Source organism: Erinaceus europaeus, chromosome 21 (assembly GCF_950295315.1).
Source record: "Erinaceus europaeus chromosome 21, mEriEur2.1, whole genome shotgun sequence".
NCBI lineage: Eukaryota > Metazoa > Chordata > Mammalia > Eulipotyphla > Erinaceidae > Erinaceus > Erinaceus europaeus.
The window spans coordinates 13620718-13639914 of record NC_080182.1 but is presented as its reverse complement, the minus strand read 5'-3'; the positions used below and the strand labels follow the sequence as shown (position 1 = coordinate 13639914).

The 19197-nt window shown below is 40.5% G+C and overlaps 1 protein-coding gene across 11 annotated transcripts in view; it reads left to right on the top strand.

Moving 5' to 3' along the window:
* Positions 1-19197, top strand: part of THRB (thyroid hormone receptor beta) — a 480256-nt gene that overhangs the window by 73609 nt on the left and 387450 nt on the right. The window contains exon 1 of one of the 11 annotated variants that reach the window (XM_060180430.1): positions 17896-17917. The exons of the other annotated variants lie outside the window; for them this stretch is intronic. The gene's annotated coding sequence lies outside the window, so the exon portion shown is untranslated. Of the gene's footprint in view, positions 1-17895; positions 17918-19197 lie in introns of those variants that run through there. 11 annotated transcript variants of the gene reach the window in all.

Here is a 19197-nt window from a genome sequence, read left to right as displayed (position 1 = left end):
ACCCCATCCCCTCTCCTGATAGCTTTCCTGTTCTTTAACCCTCTGGCAGTATGGACCCAGGGTCATTATGGGGTCAAGAAGGTGGAAGGTCTGGCTTCTGTAATTGCTTCCCCACTGAACATGGGTGTTGACAGGTCGAGCTATACTCCCGGCCTGTCTCTCTCTTTCCCTGTGTGGAAGGGCTCTGGGGAAGCCGACCTCCAGGATACATTGGTGGGGTTGTCTCTCCAGGGAGATGTCTGGTTGGCATCATGCTAGCATCTTGAACCTGGTGGTTGACAAGAGAGTTAACATATAAAGCCAAACAAATTGTTGACCAAACAGGGACCTAAGGGCTGGAATAGTGCAGATGAAGAGTTGGGGGGTCCTCCATTTTGTAGATAGGTAGGAGGCATATTTTAGTTAAGTTCCAAAAGGCCTATGACTATACTAGTTTTTTTTTTTCCTTTTTCTTTTTTACCCTGAGCCTGAAATCTGATATGCAGGTGGATCTAAGTTATTGTCTGGGGAGATGATGTCATGGCTGGAAAAGGACCAGAAAGCTGGATCAGGGAAGAGAGTAGCTCCCTAATATGGGAAAGGGGTATAAATATTGTTGACTGTAAACACCATCAATTTTATGTGATCTGGAGCCCATAATCAGCTTAGGAGCCTATGTGACCTCTGTATCCCTCTGGATCAGAGCTCACATTCTGTGGTCATGAGTAGAAACACTCCAGGCTGCCCCAATATGAACCCATCTTCCTCAGGTGTAGCATAGAGTATGTTGTCCAGCCTCCCTTTGGAGGATGGAACATTTCCTACCATTGTTGATCCAAGTTGAGGGCAAGGTCCTATGGGGGCCCACAGAGGGGTCTATTGTGTTGTTCCTGATAGAGATGACTGGTAACAATGGAGAGAGGGATTTATTCGAGGTCTAGGCCCATCATGTCTGTGTGGGAATCTCAGGACTCCTGAATTAGGGCCCCAGCTGATGGAATGGCCTGATAGTGACTAAAGAGTCATCATTAAAGTATGCCAGTCTCTTGCCCTTATTCAGCTTTTGCAGTCCTTCCTTTGATAAGGTTAGCTTTGGAGTGAGTAAGAGAACTGTAATAGGAAGTAGGTGAGGGGCGTCTAAGTCTAAGTAGACACTATTTCATTATGAACTTGATGCTGACTCACTACAGACTATTGTGTGTTTTTGCTTTCAGGTATATATTTTGCCCTAATTTATGGATACATGTGAACATACACTCTATCTCATGGGACCTGGTCTATATCTAGGTTTTGGGACTTTGTTAGGAAGTGAACCACCTGGAATGGAATTAGAGAATCCTATGAAAGGAAAGGTCTCACCAGAGTAATGAGGGCGAGGGTTGGCATTCCATGCCTGACATCTCTGGACACAGTCTGAAGTGAAGCATGCTGAGGTGGTACTTGTTACATTGATTAGATTGGGATCGGTGGATGCAATATCATTTGGTATGAATTGAAAGAAGCATGCAGGAAAGTGAGCCCCACCCCAGAGGTTGCAGGACTGGAGGAAATATAGGCTCTATAGAGGAAGCAGGAGGATCCTGCTGACTTAGGGTTTAAGAGGATACTTATGACTATAATCACATTATTTGGCGATTGGGTTAACTTTGAAAAATCCCTTTCTTAGGAATCGTCATATCATACACAACATCACCATAATTTATGTCCTTTGACATTATTTGAATATAGCTATGCCACTGGTTGCTTCTGTTCTCCCTAGACTAAGCTTTTAAGAGAGTCAACATATCAAAGACTCAGCCTATGTAGAGTTTCTATTTTTTTAAATCATTTTATGAGAGGTTAATGGTTTATAGTACAGCTGTTAACACATACATACAACTTCTCATATCTGCATGATAGGTGTCTTTAGAACACACTGGCTCCAAACTTAAATTCCTTTCCATATGCTCCAGGACCTCTACAGGCCTTCCCCCGCTTCCTCTCTCTTCTGTAGAGCCTCTTGCTTTGGTGGAATACACCACACCCAGTCTAAACTTTGCTTTATGTTTTCCCATTCTGGCCTTGGTTCTTAAGTTACACCTATAAGTGAGATCATTTGGCATTTGCCCTTCTCTTTTTGATTTATCTCACTTAACATGGTATCTGCAAGCTCCATCTAAGATGAGGCAAAGGAGATGCTTTCATCATTTTTAACAGCTGAGTAGTTTATTCACCACACCTTTCTTAGCCACTTATCTATCATTGGGCACCTGGATTGCTTCCAAGCTTTGGTTAATAAAAATGTGCTATTATGAATATAGATCTCTGTGGATAGGTGTTTTTGTTTCCTTTGGTAAGTCCCCAGGAGAGAAATTGTTGGGTCTTAGGGTAGGCCCATTTCTAATGTTCTGAGAAATCCCCAGATTTTTACACAGAGGATGGACCATTTTATATTTTCATTAACAGTGTAAAAGTGTCCTTTACCCTCACATCCTCACCAATATTTGTTATTTTTGTCATTTCTTTTCTTTCTTATCACCAGAGTTTTTACTGGGACTCAATGCCAGTCAAATCCACCACTCCCAGCAGTAATTTTTTTCCTGCTTTTTTTTTTTTTCTATTTTCTTATTAGGACAGGAAGAAATTGAGAGAGGAAGGTGAAATAGAGAGGGGGAGAGAAAGATAGACACCTGCACCTGCAGACCTGTTTCACTTGATCATCAAGCATACCCATTGCAGGTGGGGAACAAGGGCTCCAAGCCACGTTCTCGTCTTCTGTAATGTATGCATGTAACTAGGTGCACTGGTATCCTTATTTCTGTCCTTTCTAATGTTCATCATTCTCGAGGGTGTAAAGTAATACCTCATTCTGGTCTTTGCATTGCTCTGATAATCAATGACTTTAAGCACTTGCTTTGGTGCAATATACCAAACCCAGTACAAGTTCTACTTTGTTGTTTCCATTTCTGTTCTTATTTCTCAACTTCTATTCATGAGTTAGATCATCACTTATCTTTCTGGCTTATCTCATTTAGCATGATTTCTTCTAGATCCATCCAAGATGAGGTAAAGAAGGTGAATTAATCATTCTTAGTAGCTGAGTAGTATTCCATTATGTATATATACCACAACTTTGTTATCCATCTAGGTTGCTTCCATATTTAGGCTGTTACAAATTATGCTGCTATGGCATAGGTACACACAGATCTCTGAGTGGGTGTGTTTGATTCCTTAGGATATATCTCTAGGAGAGGAATTGCAAGGTCTATTTCTAGCCTTCTGAGAGTTCTCCAGACTGCTCTCCACAGGGGTTGAACAAATTGACATTCCCACCAGCAGTGCAGGAGGGTTCCTTTACCCCCACAACCTCCCCAAGATTTGTTGTTGCTGTCCTTTCTGATGTATGACATTCTCATAAGGATGAAGTGGTATCTCAGTGTTGTCTTTATTTGCATTTCTTTAACAATCAATGGCATGGAGTATTTTTCCAGAAATCTATCAGCTTTTTGGATGTCTTTGGTAAATATCCTGTCCATATCCTCTCCTCACCTTTCGAATTTTTTTTTTTCTGAGTAAGGTGAGCTGTTTATATATTTTAGCTGTTAGGCTTTTGTCTGTTCTATGTCAGATTATTTCTTCCTCATCCTCTTTTACTATTCCTCCTCCTTCCTATTCTTTAGTAATTTAATAATGATTAACAAGATTGTACAATAAGAAAGATATAGTTCCACACAATTCTCACCACCAGAGCTCCATATCCCATTCCTAGATTTCTTCTTCTTTTGAATGTATGCTTAGAGGAATGCCATCTTTTAAAAAAAAATTTATTTATTCATTCCCTTTTGTTGCCCTTGTTTCTTTATTGTTGTAATTATTATTGTTGTCTGTCTTCGTTGTTGGAGGAAAGAGAGAAATGGAGAGAGGGAGAGAGAAAGACAGACACTTGCAGACCTGCTTCATTACCTGTGAAGCGACTCCCCTGCAGGTGGGGAGCTGTGGGCTCAAACCGGGATCCTTCTGCCAGTCCTTGCGCTTTGTACCATGTGCACTTAACCTGCTGCACTACTGCCTGATTTCCTGCCATCTTTTATATATTAATATTTTAGTCTGACACTTTGCAGTATTGTTTGATAATCCCCAGGAGCTTCCTGCTCAATTCTTTAGGTTTTCTTTTTTTTTTTTTTTTTTATAGTGTAAACATATATTTAATTTAACTGGTTAAAAACAAAACAACCCTTAGCACAATGTCTATATTGGTTTTACTTTTCCATAATCATCTTTGTAGAAAATATAATCACGTTGTGTCTACTTCCATTGTGTTTTACCCTGAGGATAAAGATAGCATAGCATGTGTCATTCCCAAGAGAAAAGAACAAAAACCTGGTCCAGAAAGGTGTGGAGATGATGGAGTGTGTCACTGCTTGGTTCATCTATCAAAAAAGATCTGGATTTTGATTTCCTTTTTTGATAGATGCAGAGAGAACTTGAGAAGGGAGATTAGAAAAGAAGGAAGAGAGACAGAGAGACACTTCTTAGTACTGATTCTACTTGTAAAGTGTTTCCCTTAGAGGTGAGAACTTGGGTCTTGCGCCCAGTTTCTTTTTTTTTTTTTTAATTTTTTATTTAAGAAAGGATTAGTGAACAAAAGCATAAGGTAGGAGGGGTACAACTCCACACAATTCCCAACACCCAATCCCCATAACCCACCCCCTCCCCTGATAGCTTTCCCATTCTCTATCCCTCTGGGAGCATGGACTCAGGGTCGTTGAGGGATGCAGAAGGTAGAAGGTCTGGCTTCTGTAATTGCTTCCCCGCTGAACATGGGCGTTGACTGGTCGGTCCATACCCCCAGTCTGCCTCTCTCTTTCCCTAGTAGGGTGTGACTCTGGGGAAGCTGAGCTCCAGGACACATTGGTGGGGTCTTCAATCCAGGGAAGCCTAGCCAGCATCCTGGTGGCATCTGGAACCTGGTGATTGAAAAGAGAGTTAACATATGAAGCCAAACAATTTGTTGAGCAATCATGGATCCCAAGCTTGGAATAGTGGAGAGGAAGTGTTAGGGAGGTACTCACTGCAAACTCTAGTGTAGTCCTGCTTTCAGGTATATATTTTGCAGTAGTTTATGGATACGTGTGCACATAAGCTCTCTCTCACAGAAACTGGTGTATATCTAGGTTATGGGACTTTGTTGGAAAGTGAACTACCTGAGATGAAATTAGAGTGTACTATTAAAGGAAAGGTCTCACCCGAGTAATGAAGCTGAAGGGTTGTCATTCCACACGTGAAGTCTCTGGATACATTCTGGGGTGAAGCATGTTGAGGTAGCAATCGTTGCTTTGGTTAGTTTGTGATCGGCAGATGCAATGTTGTTTGGTTTGGATTGGGAGATGCATACGGGAAAGTGGGCCCTATCCAAGGGTTCCAGGACTGGGGGAAGTAGGGGCTCTATAGTGAAGATGTGAGGTTCCTGCTGTCTTAGGGTTCAAAAAGACAATCGATAGTTAATATTATCATCACATTATTTGTTAATTGGGTTAACTTTGAAAAGTCCCTTTGTTATGGTTTCCTGGACAGTACCCAGTATCTTGTATATAGCTGTGCTATTGGAAGCTTCTAATCTACTTGGTCTAGGCTTTTGAGAGAGTCCGCATATCAAATACACAGCCTATATATTAAAAAGATTCAGTTTGTCTTTTGAGAAACTTTGAGACATACAATTGATTTCCCCCTCTCATATTAATTAACTACTGATTTATATGTCTACATTTTGCTAGGAGTGTACATAAACACCATTCCCACCACCAAAGGACTGTGACCCATCCCTCCCGCCCACTTCCACCCCCCACTGGCCCAGGAAGCTACATGCCTACCCCTCACCACTGAGTTTTTACTTTGGTGCCCTACTTACAATTTGATCAGGTCCTGCTTTTAGTTTCCCTTTCAGATCTTCTTAGTCAGCTTCTGTTGATGAGTGGGATCATCCCATACTCATCTTTATCTTTCTGACTTAATTCACTTAACATAATTCCTTCTAGCTCTGTCCAAGATGGGTCAGAGAAGGTGGGTTCATTGTTCTTGATAGCTGCATAGTATTCCATTGTGTATATATACCACAGCTTTCTCAGCCACTCATCTGTTGTTGGGCACCTGGGTTGCTTCCAGGTTTTAGCTATTATGAATTGTGCTGCTATGAACATAGGAGTACACACCTCTTTTTGGTTGGGTGTTATGGAGTCCTTGGGGTATAACCCCAGGAGAGGAATTATTGGGTCATATGGAAGGTCCATGTCTAGCCTTCTGAGAGTTTTCCAGACTGCTCTCCACAGAGGCTGTACCAATTTACATTCCCACCAGCAATGTAAAAGGGTTCCTCTGTCCCCACATCCTCTCCAGCATTTGTTGCTGCTGTCCTTTTTGATGTATGCCATTCTTACAGGAGTGAGGTGGTATCTTAGTGTTGTCTTGATTTGCATATCTCTGATAATCAGTGACCTAGAGCAGTTTTTCATATGTTTGTTAGCCTTTTGGATCTCCTCTGTGGTGAATGTTTTGTTCATTTCCTCTGCCCATTTTTGGATGGGGTCATTTGCTTTTTTGCGGCTGAGTTTGCTGAGCTCTTTATATATTTTGGTGATTAGTTTCTTGTCTGATGTCTGGCATGTGAAGATCTTCTCCCATTCTGTGAGGGGTCTCTCTGTTTGTTTAATAGTTTCTTTGGATGTGCAGAAGCTTTTCAATTTGATGTAGTCCCATTGGTTTGTTTCTGCTTTGGTCTTCCTTGCAATTGGGTTTGATTCATCAAAGATGTCCTTGAGGTGTATGTGGGAAAGTGTTTTACCAATGTTTTCCTCTAAGTATTTGATTGTTTCTGGTCTGACATCTAGGTCTTTGATCCATTTGGAGTTGATTTTTGTTTCTGGTGAGATAAAGTGGTTCAATTTCATTCTTCTGCATGTTTCAACCCAGTTTTCCCAGCACCATTTATTGAAGAGAGCCTCCTTTTTCCATTTAATCCTTTGGGCCCCCTTATCAAAGATTAGATGCCCATAGGTGTTGGGATTTACTTCTGGGCTTTCAATTCTGTTCCACTGGTCTGTATGCCTATTTTTGTTCCAGTACCATGCTGTTTTGATGATGATGGCTTTATAATATAGTTTAAGGTCTGGGAGTGTGATGCCTCCATTTCTGTTTCTTTTCCTTAAGATGGTTTTGGCAATTCTAGGTGTTTAATTCTTTAGGTTTTCTATGCATACTATCATATCTTTAGCAAATAATGGCAGTTTGACTTCTTTTCCAATCTGTACCCCTTTAATTACTTTATTTGCCTAATTTAAACATTTTTAAAATTATCTTTATTTATTGGATAGAGACGGCCAGAAATTGAGAGGGAAGGGGTAAATAAAGAGGAGAGAGAAAGAGAGACACCTGCAGACCAGCTTCACTTCTTGAAGCTTTTCTACTGTAGCTGGGGACCAGGTGTGTTCAACCAGGTACACCATCACCCAGCTCTTCTCTTGCCTTATTTCAATGGAAAGAATTTCTAATACTATGTTGAAACAGGGCAGTCCTGTTTAGTATTGAATCTAAGTGGGCATGCTTTCAGTTTCTCAGTGAGTGTGATGTTGGCTGTAGGCCTGATGTATAAAGAGTCAACTAGATTTAGGAAATTTTATCCTCATTTTTGGCTGTAAATAAGTAAAGCAATCAATCTAGAAAAAAAAAAAAAGATGGAGAATGATAGACAATGCAGTTGAGTTCAGTTGCACTGTGAAGTTAATTTAAACCCTTCCTTAAACAAGAATGATCTTTCTCTTTCCATTTGGGTCATACCACTCCTGAGGGTTAAGTTGTTCTGGGAACCTCCTTGAATGGGGTCATTGACAGACTGGAATTTCTCCACTGGGAAGTGACCAGATGGGTAAGCAGATTTGAAGTAACATACATAATCTTCATTGTATGTATTTTGCCTATGGAAGAAATGATATCTAAGGATTAGATTTTCCATGTGTTTTTGGTGAATGGAAATGACAGGAAAAAAGATTTTGAATATACCAAAGTAAATATATATATGAAGTAACTATAGTGCATTTAGGAGCAAAATATACTGGGATGTTTTGGAGGAGTTACCGAGTCCATTGTCCCTGACCTGTACAAATAGATATTCAAGTTTAGAAGAAACAGATTTGTGAAGTCTTTTGTGTGTGTTGCCACAGCAAGTCAGTGACAGATCAAAAGTCTTCAACATCTCTGGTTAGAACTTTTCATTCAAGACAAGAGAAAGAATACAGAATTTGTATGTTTGGTTTTATAAAGCAAGAGAAACCACAGCATCATCCCAAGCAGAGGACTGATTCTTGGGGTTGCTGAAAGTTCCCTATAGTAAGTATCCACCCCTGAAAACCTATGTGGAATGCAGATTCCTCTGGATCTAAGAAGCACTCTCTCTCTCTCTCTCTCTCCTCTCTCTCTCTCTCTCTCTCTCTCTCTCTCTCTCTCTCTCTTTTTCTTGCCTCCAGGGCTATCGCTGGGGCTTAGTGCCTGCACTACCAATCCACTGCTCCTGGAGGCTATTTTTTCCCATTTTGTTGCCCTTGTTCTTGTTGCCAATGATGTTGTTGTTGTTGGATAGGACATAGCAAAATTGAGAGGGAGGGGAGAGAAAGATGGACACCTGCAGACCTGCTTCACAGCTTGAGACTGGGGCTCAACCAGGGATCCTTGCACTGGTCCTTGCACTTCCCGCCATAGGCTCTTAACCCGCTGTGCTACCGCACGACCCCAAGAACCTGTCTTTAGTGGCTTCTGTGGATGCCCTAAACTAGATCCCCTTCACCCAGTTGTTATGCCCATCCTCCAGTAGTGGTTGACTGAAGACTTTGCACATCTGAAACCTCCTCTGTAGAATTGCCTCTGATTGATAGCATTGTGGCAAACGCTAGAAGAAGAAGATAGCATTGCCTTACCCAAAGCTGTTTGGGAAGTTAGACCCCTTGCTCACAATCCCAATAGGCAGTCCTCAGTTTATGACCAGCAGATGCAGAGAGAGGCACTGAAGCTCAGTCCCTCATCTGTGTCATGACCTCTGAGGAGTAGTTAACACTGATCCTAGTAGCATCAGAAGAGGTTTCTCCTAATGCCGCATCTTTACTGCCTCTATTTCTGCCCTGTTATGCTTCCTAACTCCCTTGAGAGTCTGGGGACCGGGTGGTGGCGCACCAGGTTGAGTGCACATGTGACAATGCACAAGGACCCGGGTTCGAGCCCTTAGTCTCCACCTGTAGGGGGAAAGCTTTGCGAGTGGTGAAGCAATGTTGCAGGTGTCTCTCTGTCTGTCCCTCTCTATCACCCCTTCCCTCTAGATTTCTGGATATCTCTATCCAATAAATAAAATAAAGATAATAAAAAAATAAAAAAGAGAGTCTGGACTTGCCCTGGAGTGGTCATCTTGGACTTTGCTTTGAAATCCTTATCTATGGATCCTTGTCTACCTTTGCCTTTCTTGTGGAGATTTATAACCTGCCCCTCTGCATCCAGAAACTTCTGCCTCATCATCTGTCCTCTAGTCTGGTGTTGATCACTGGGCCAAAAGCCCACTTCTCTATTTAAAGTAATTTTTCCAGGAGCATCCACGGTAGACTCCAGCTTTCGTTCCTGTCTGAGGACGTTTCATCAACACTCCAATATCAATGGGTCCTCAGCTATCATTTTATACATTAGTCTACACAGTGTGCAGGCACAGGGCATCTACCGTTTCTCTACCGTTTCCACTCTGACGTCAGTGTATCTGACTCCTGCCTCCCTTATGGAGATGAAAAGATTGACGTCTTCACTAGTCTAGCAGCAGTGGTGCAGGGGCTCATCAGATCAGAAAAACAAGATCAGTTTGTGCTCAGCTCCGCTTCTGTTCTTAACTAGCTTGTGCTGTTGCTGTTTTGTTCTCCTCTCCAGGTTGTTCTTATAATGGGCACCCAGGTGATCTAATTATCTAGGCTGTTTTATAGGAGGAGGTGGGCAGATTGGTTTGGAGGAAAGAGGCCTGCTTTGGGACTCAAGGTTGATGTGTTTAATTCCTAACTTGAATTAAGCTTGGCTGTCATGTGACTTGTTAGACATTTATCATTGTTCTTGACTTCAATTCCACTATAAAGAAAGTGAGTAGAATGTGCTTCCCTACTGGAGAGGCTCATGAAGATTAACTGCTTTGATAAAGTTAGCTTTGGAGTGAGTGAGGGAAGTGTAATAGGAAGTAGATGCGGAGGGTTTCTAGGTCTAAGTAAACATTCATTAGGAACTTTATGGTGTCTTTTTAGGTCTTTCTACTTATTTGCTGCATATATTGACTCGCTGCAGACTATTGTGCACTTTTGCTTTCAGGTATATATTTTGCCCTAATTTATGGATACATGTGAACATATTCCCTGTCTCATGGGACCTGGTCTATATCTAGGTTTGGAGACTTTGTTAGGAAGTGGACCACCCAAAATGGAATTAGAGAATCTTAGGAAAGGAAAGGTCTTACCCAGATAATGAGGCTGAAGGGTTGACATTCCACACCTGACGTGTCTGGACACAGTCTGAAGTGAAGCATGCTGAGGTGGTACTCGTTGTGTTGATTAGGTTGGGATCAGTGGATGCAATATCATTTGGTATGAATTGAGAGAAGCATGCAGGAAAGTGAGCCCCACCCTAGAAGTTCTAGGACTGGGGGAAATATAGGCTCTATCTATAGAGGAAGCGGGAGGTTCCTGCTGTCTTAGGTTTTAAGAAGGCAATACATAATTATTGCTGTAAACAAATTATTTGGCAATTGGGTTAACTTTGAAAATCCCTTTGTTAGGAATTGTCATATCATACACAACATCACCATGATTTATGTCCTTTGATATATTTGTATATAGTTGTGTCTTACAGAGTAATGCCACCAGTTGCTTCTGTTCTCCCTGGTGTAAGCTTTTAAGAGAGTCAACATTTCAAGGACTCAGCCTATGGTCTATGCATTAAAAAGTTTGAGACATTCAATTTCCCCTCTCATATTAATTAAACAGTGATTTATATGACTACAAATTAACAGGAGTGTACATAAACACTATTCCCACCACCAAAAGACTGTGTCCCATCCCATCTTCCCTACCCCCCACCCCAGTGAAGCCCAACATCCACCCTCACCCTTCATCCAGAGATTTTTGCTTTGGTGCCCTACTCCAGACTCATTCAAATTCTGCTTTGAATTTCCCTTTCTGCTCTTCTTTCTCAGCTTCTGTTTATGAGTGGGATCATCTCATATTCGTCTTTGTCTTTCTGACTTAGCTCACTTAACCTAATTCCTTCTAGTTCCATCCAAGATGGGTCAGAGAAGGTAGGTTCATTGTTCTTCATAGCTGCATAGAAATATGCTGGTTTTATTTCCTGTTTTTTTTTTTCTTTTGGCTTAGGGCATATAGCCCACAGGACCCTTGCATGAATTCAGAGGAATAAGAAAGTTCTGTTATACCTTTTTTGTATTTAATGGATCATAGAGCCTAATCCATGCACATTCAACTGTAAGGACTAGCATCAGGCCCAAACAATGAGATTTCAGGATATCTAATTTCTGAATGAATTTCACTTGATCAGCCAGATCCAGGGACTAGAAATTGTAATAAATAATATAGTCTATATCCTTATCTATATTTTAAAATTGAGTAACTTATTTTTTGATCATAATGTAGGCAGGTTCATGTTGTTAAAACAAAGTTCCCAGAGCAGCTTGAAGAAGCTTATTTGTTCTCAGAGATAAGTCTATGAGGTCTTCTAGGCACTTAGCCTGTGAATAATGGCTTCTCTAAGCATGGAGTATGACCGAAATGGCTCAAGGCTGGTGCCCAAGATTTAGACCTTTAGATGATTTGAATATTATTTGAACAGTCAGGTACAGAGGGAAGCTAAAAAAATATTAATCTTCTCATTTTCTCATGCAGATGCATTTTTACTCAAAAATAAATATATACTAATTAAAATATAAATGCTTGGAGAAATAAAGTACAAATGAATAACAGCAGAAATGTCATATACGTTTATCTTTATGTTGACATTCATGGACTTGACTTTTGAGTTCTGAGTCTGGCTTTCTTGTTGGAATCCTAATCACAAACTTGTATGGTTGATTGCTGGGTGTTTATAGACTGTCCTTTACTGAAGTTCCACATCTCCAAGTAAGGGGTCTATCGTTCTCTCATCTCCTCCAGGAGCTGGGTTTTCCTCTCTATGACTCAGTCTCCTGTCATTGTTCTTTGTTCTGCTCTTTTTTCCCTCCACTTAGAAAAGCAGTAAGTCTTTTGATCTCCTTTGCATATTCCCTATTATGAGAAAACAGTCCCCCTGTATTTAGCCCCGATATATACTGACATTGTTATCCCAACATAATTTCTTTCTCTTCTCTTTCCTCAAGTGGGGATTTTATTATTTTCTGATTCATCTTGGGGTCTATATAATCCCCTTCTCAGTACATAAGTGTCATTTGCTATTCTCCTTCAACCCTCGCTTTCTCCCACCACTGCTCTTAAGGGCACATTTAATGATTATTGTGTGTGTAAGCATTTATATAGTTCTTTGAATTCTCTAGTCACTTAAGCTGCAATTAATTTCTACTTCTGTGAAAGAGAATTAATTATATGGAGGCCTAATCGTCTATTCTTCCTAAACAGTTTGGGGGGGGGGGGAATAGTGGTGGTGGTGGTGAGCATCTGTGGGTTCATGTATTGCTGCCTGCTTTGCTTCCTTTCCTGGGCCTACATTACTCATTGTTTGCTGTCTTACCATTTCAACACGTTGGGACTGATTTGATCGTACATTTTTGAACAGTTGTGGCTGTAATTGGGCTCTGCCTCCTGGCACTTGCAAATATGGGAAAGCCTCATTCCTTTGCTTCCTCAGTAAATGTGCCAAACTTGGTCTTGTGCAAGGCGTGTGTTAAGTTTTGTGACTTATCAAATTTTGGAAAGAAGAAATGCTAATCTCCATATGGTAATACTCAGAGGTCTTGGACTTTTGCTCTGTCTCTATGTTAACTTATTTTTTCTTTTAACTGATGAAAAATATTGCATTATAACAGTGTATAAATTTCAGGTGTGCATTGTGGAAAATCAACATATATTACATTAAGTTCACTCCTAAAATTTCAGTTCATACCCTTTGTCATATTTTATTATTTTATTTTTTTAATTTTTAATTTATAAAATGGAAATATTTATAAGACTATAGGATAAGAGGGGTACAATTCCACACAATTCCCACACCCAGAACTCTGTATCCAATCCCTTCCCTTGTTTGCTTCCCTATTCTTTATCCCTCTGGTAGTATGGACCCAGGATCATTATGGGATGCAGAAGGTGGAAGGTCTGGCTTCTGTAATTGCTTCCCCACTGAACATGGGCATTGACAGGTCGATCCATACTCCTAGCCTGTCTCTCTCTTTCCCTAGTAGGACAGGGATCTGGGGAGGTGGAGCTCCAGGACACATGGTGGGGTCCTCTGCCCAGGGAAGTCAGGTTGGTATCATGGTATCATCTGGAACCTGGTGGCTGAGAAAGAGTTAAGATATAATGCAGAACAAATTGTTGACTAATCATGAACCTAAAGGCAAGAATATTGCAGGTGAATATTTGAGGTTTCCATTTTGGAAAAAGCTAGTAGGTCTATTTTAGGTATATTTCAAGAGGCCCATGACTTTACTAGTTTTTGTCTGAGCCTGATAGTTAATATGCAGGTGGACTCATGTTATTGTCTGGGGAGATGGTGTCATAGTTGGAAAAAGGACTAGAAAGCTGGATCAGGGAGGAGAGTAGCTCCCAAATATGGGGAAGGTATTTATATGTAACTAGTAAATATTATTGACTGTAAACCCCATTGATTTGATCTGGGAGTCATATTCAGCACAGGAGCCTATGTAACCTCTGCATCCATGTAGGTCTGAGCTCTCATTCTGTGGTCTTGGCTAGGAACATTCCGGGCTGCATTCATTTCAGGACTCATCTTCCTCAGGTAGTAGGTAGAGTATGTTATTCAACTTCTCTTCAGAGAATAGAACATTCCCTACCATCGTTAATCCACATTGAGGGCAAGGTCCTATAGGGGCCCACAAAGCAGTCCATTATGTTGTTCCTGAAGGAGATGACCAGTAATAGTGGAGAGAGGGATCTGTTAGAGGTCTAGGCCCATCATGTCTGTGTGGGAATCCAAGCACTCCCTGACTAGTGCCCCAGCTGATGGGGTGGCCTGATAGTGACTAAAGCGTTATCATTAAAGGATGCCAGTCTCCTGCCCTTATTCAGCCTTTGTGGTCCTTACTTTGACTAGGTTAGCTTTGGAGTGATTGAGAGACATGTGATAGGAGATAGGCGAGAGGTTATATAGGTCTAAGTAGAAACTGTTTCGTTGGGAGTCGGGCGGTAGTGCAACGGGTTAAGTGCCGGTGGCGCAAAGTGCAAGGACCGGTGTAAGGATCCCCCACCTGTAGGGGGTTCGCTTCACAGGCAGTGAAGCAGGTCTGCAGGTGTCTGTCTTTCTCTCTCCCTCTCTGTTTTCCCCTCCCTCTCCATTTCTCTCTGTCCTGTCCAACAATGACGACATCAACAACAATAATAACTACAACAATAAAAGCAAGGGCAACAAAAAGGAAATAAATAAATAAATATTAAAAATCTAAAAAAAAATTTTAAAAAGAAACTGTTTCATTAGGTACTTTAAGGTGTCTTTTTAGGTCTTTCTGTTTGCTTGCTATATTTATTGACTCACTGCAAACTATTGTGCACTTTTGCTTTAAGCTATATGTTTTCCCCTAACTTATGGGTACATAAGCCCTATCTCTTGAGGCTCTGGTCTATCTTTAGGTTTTGAGGTTTTGTTAAGAAGTGCACCACCCAAAATGGAATTAAAGAGTTTTATGAGCTAGGAAAGGTCTCACCAGAGTAATGAAACTGAAGGGCTGACATTCCATACCTCACATCTCTGGACACAGTCTGAAGTGAAACATGCCAATGTGATACTGGTTGCACTGATTAGGTTGGGGTCAGCAGATGCAGTATTAGGTGGTATGAATTGAGAGAAGGATGCAGAAGAGTGAGCCCCATCCTACAGATTCCAGGCCTGGGAGAAACATGGGCTTTATAGAGAAAGTGGAAGGTTCCTGCTGTCTAAGGGTTTAAGAAAGCAATAGATAGTTATTGCTATATCCAAGTTATTTGGCATTGCGTTTACTTTGAAAAAATTCAAAGAACATGTCATTATTAGAAATGTGCTAACAATTTGAGTCCACTGTTAAAATTCAGTCTGAATAGACTGAAAGAACATATGCTCAGAGCTATGGTCTATGCATCAAAAAGTTTGAGACATTCGATCCATTTTCTCCCTCTCATATTGATTAAGTAGTGATTTATGAAACTATAAGTTAATAGGAGTGTATATTAACACCATTCCTACCACCAAAGGCCTGTGTCCCTCTGCCTTTCACCTTTGTCCTATTTTAATCTCGTCTGTTCTCTACTGGTAATCATTAATTAGTCTTTTTAAAAAGAATTTATGTATTTATTCATGAGAAAGATAGGAGGAGAGAAAGAACCAGCCATCACTCTGGTACATGTGCTGCCAGGGATCGAACTTAGGACCTCGTGCTTGAGAATTTACTGCCTTAGCCACTGCACCACCTCCCGAACCACATTAATTAGTCTTGTAGTCCAATTTAATCTCATTTATTTAATTCATCTGTTAGCTTCCTCTATGGAGCACATATGAATGAAACCATATAGTATTGTCTTTCTGTTGTATTGCACTGTGGTCCATCCATGTTGTTGCAAATCACAGGATTTATTTTTAATCTAAATAATATTCCATCATGTACGTACATTACATTGTCTCCATTCATCAGCAAATGGGTATTTATTTTTTACTCATTTATCATTTAGGTTGTTTCTACTTCTTAACTATTGTAAGCAATTCTTCAGTGAATATGGTATAGTTACTACTCATTTATGCTCTTATTCTAGAAGACTTCATTGCAGCCCACCTGTATCATCTCCAACTTCTCTTCATTCATTTTCTCTAACGTCATTCTTTTCCTCTTTTTTTTTCTTTCTTCTTTCTTTCTCTCTTTTTTTTTTTTACCAGAGCATTGCTCGGCTCAAGTTTATAGTGGTATAGGGAATTGAATTTAGAATTTTGGAGCCTAAGGCATGAAAAATTTCTTTGTAGGGACCGGGTGGTGGCGCACCTGGTTGAGCACACATGTTACAGTGCTCATGCACCCGGGTTCAAGTCCCCAGTCCCCACCTGCAGAGAGAAAGCTTTGCAAGTGGTGAAGCAGGGCTGCTGGTGTCTCTCTCTCTCCCTATCTATCTCCCCTACCCTCTCGATTTCTGGCTGTCTCTATCCAGTAAATAAAGATAATAATAAAACTAATTAAAAAAACAGAAAAATTTCTTTGCATAACCATTATGCTCTCTCCCCTCACCAGACACCCTTCTTTTTTTCTTTTTTACTTTCTTCTCTGCCCACACCTTTTCTGTCTTCTTTGTATCATTTTACTCAAGTGGCCCTGTTTTCCATTCCTATGATTTTTTCTTTGATTTCCATCTTCCTGTGTTCTAAATTTAGAATCTGTGGTCCCAAACATGCTCTTCCTTCATCTACTCTAATTTCTGATTGTTTGGGTTGTGGTAGTCCCACATGCATAATCAGCTATGCTGGAAACCTCCAGCTCTGTATAAACCTCTTCTTAGCACCAGCTGGTTTCCCAAGAGAGTTACTGTAGTTAGTACCTATCTCCATCCCCATCCCATAGTCCCTACCCTAGGCCTAGACTAAAACAAAATCCTGACACGTCAATCACATTCTTAGTTTTCATTTACTAAAAGTAGATCTGAACAAGGTGCGTCTGTGAAGCTAGGTAGGATTGGCTTCTAAGAGTGCACATATTTCAGAGCTACAGCCTCACCTCTCTTCTGATTGTTCATTATCACACTACATGATTATAACTAGTGCACTAATATTCCTCTCTCATTGCCCATTTGATATGTCCCCTTTCCCTTCCCACTTTAGGGACCATAATTCTGCATATTAATCTCAGAGTTTGCTTCATTTGACATTGTTTCTTTGTTTTTATATCCCAAAGATGAATGAGAGCATCCGTAAATCTTATACTTTGCTAAAACATAGAGTTAGAGGTGGTCATATGAAGTGAAATAAGTGAAAACTCAGATGTCTAACATGGCGTACAAACTTGTACAGTGGCTGACCTTGCCTTTATCTCCTGCTGCTTGTTGTTCTCAACTGATTACTGCAAGACATGCTAACTTCTTCCTGTTTTTATAGGATGTCTTTCTGCCTTTGAACATATTCATTTCCCCAAATATTCCTTTCCCTCTCCTTTTGCTGGCAAACTGTTTTGTAAATTTCTCTGGGTGTTCTCATGTTGAACTACTAGTTCCCTGTTTGTCCATTGAGAGATGTTCATATATCAGGCAAGGGTAGATGGCGTAATAGTTATGCAAAGAGACTGTCATGCCTGAGGCTCCGAAGTCCCAGGTTTAGTTCCCCACACCACCATAAGCCAGAGCTGATCAGTGCTCGGAGAGAAAGAGAGAAAGAGAGAAAGAGAGAGAGAGAGAGAGAGAGAGAGAGAGAGAGAGAGAGAATTTTTATATATCTAGAATGACAGCCCCACACTGAGTTTTAAAAATTGAATAATGCTTTGCATTTGTAGAATAATTTGTAGATGGTAAAGGTTTTTCACAGACTTTCTCTCTCCATGATGACTTGGAAAAAAACAGAGCTATGAAAGAAAGGTTGCGCTCAATAGCACTTTGGTGTCTGTTCTATTTTAATCATTTTTCATCCCTGTGTTACAGTTATCTACACCTTTAGCAACAAGAAAAGTGTGTCAAACATTCTGCCACTTCGGAGGATAAGAGCCTGAGCACAACATTGGGTGAGGATGGACACCCAACCCTGTTCTTGAAAGTGATAGCTTTGAATTAAAAACAGGACAACTCAGGGGAAACTCAAATGGACGCTTAAAGTTAGGATATTTTGCTGATTATATTCTTTACAAAACTGAATTTTTTAAAGCATAAATTTAATCTAAGAACAATTTCATTTTATTTTTTCCTTTGATTTTAAACTTGGAATTAGACTTCCCTGGTTAATCAATGCTTAAAGCCAAGATAACCTAAGTACAGTTGGCACAAGATAATTCAGACACTAGCTACTGGTTAAACCAGAAGAGAGGAAGAGAGGCAGAATTCAGAATGCATGTATTAGAATGCTTAACTAAGCATCTAGTTAGTGAATTTTACAGTTGAAAGGAAGCTGACGAATTATAGTTGAGGAATGTGTCCCGGGGAAGGCAAGCCCATGTCAGTATGCTTACCATGAAGAGCTGTAAACCTATACTCCTCTCCAAAATCTCCCCCCCTTCATTAATATATAAAAAGGTATAAAAAAATGAATGGGGGAATAGTGATTAACACTAGCACAACTGTGAGTTTGAGCACTCATTTTAGAAAGATTGGGTGAATGATAACAGTAATAGAACTCAGAAAGTTTTTACTGGGCTATCTCTTCTGAGCCCCCCACTCCCCAAACAAACAAACTCTAGGTGATGGTCTATTCATTTTCTATAGCTGCTGTAATAAATCATCACAAAATTACTATCTTCCAGCAACACAAATATTATAGTTCTGGAGATCAGAATTTAGAAATGAGCCTCACAGGACTAAAGTCAAGGGAGCTGCCTGTCTGACTCCTTCAGGATGCTCCGTGGGGAGAATATATCATCTTGTCTCCAACATTTAGTGGCCACTTGTTTTTTGTAGCTATAGCACCGTCCTCTATCTTACACATCGACGCATAGAGTTTTGTCAACTCCCCCTTTCTGCTTCTGATTCCTTCTGCATCCATCTTCCAGAGAACATTGGGATTATCCTGGGCCTACCAAATAATCTGGGATCATTTCTTCATCCTAAAGTTCTTAATTTATTCACATTGGCAATTTTATCATAAGATCACATATTTCCAGGATCCAAGGATTAGCACCTTGGCATATTTGAGGAGGGGCATAATCCAGTTTTCATAGAGAGGTACTATTATTAGCCCCATTCTATAGTGGGGAAAACAGGGGAATTAAATAATCCCATATAATTTGATATTTTTGAGAAGCATCCATTCAGTATAACTCTCTCTGAAACTGAGTTAATAAGGAATAATAAC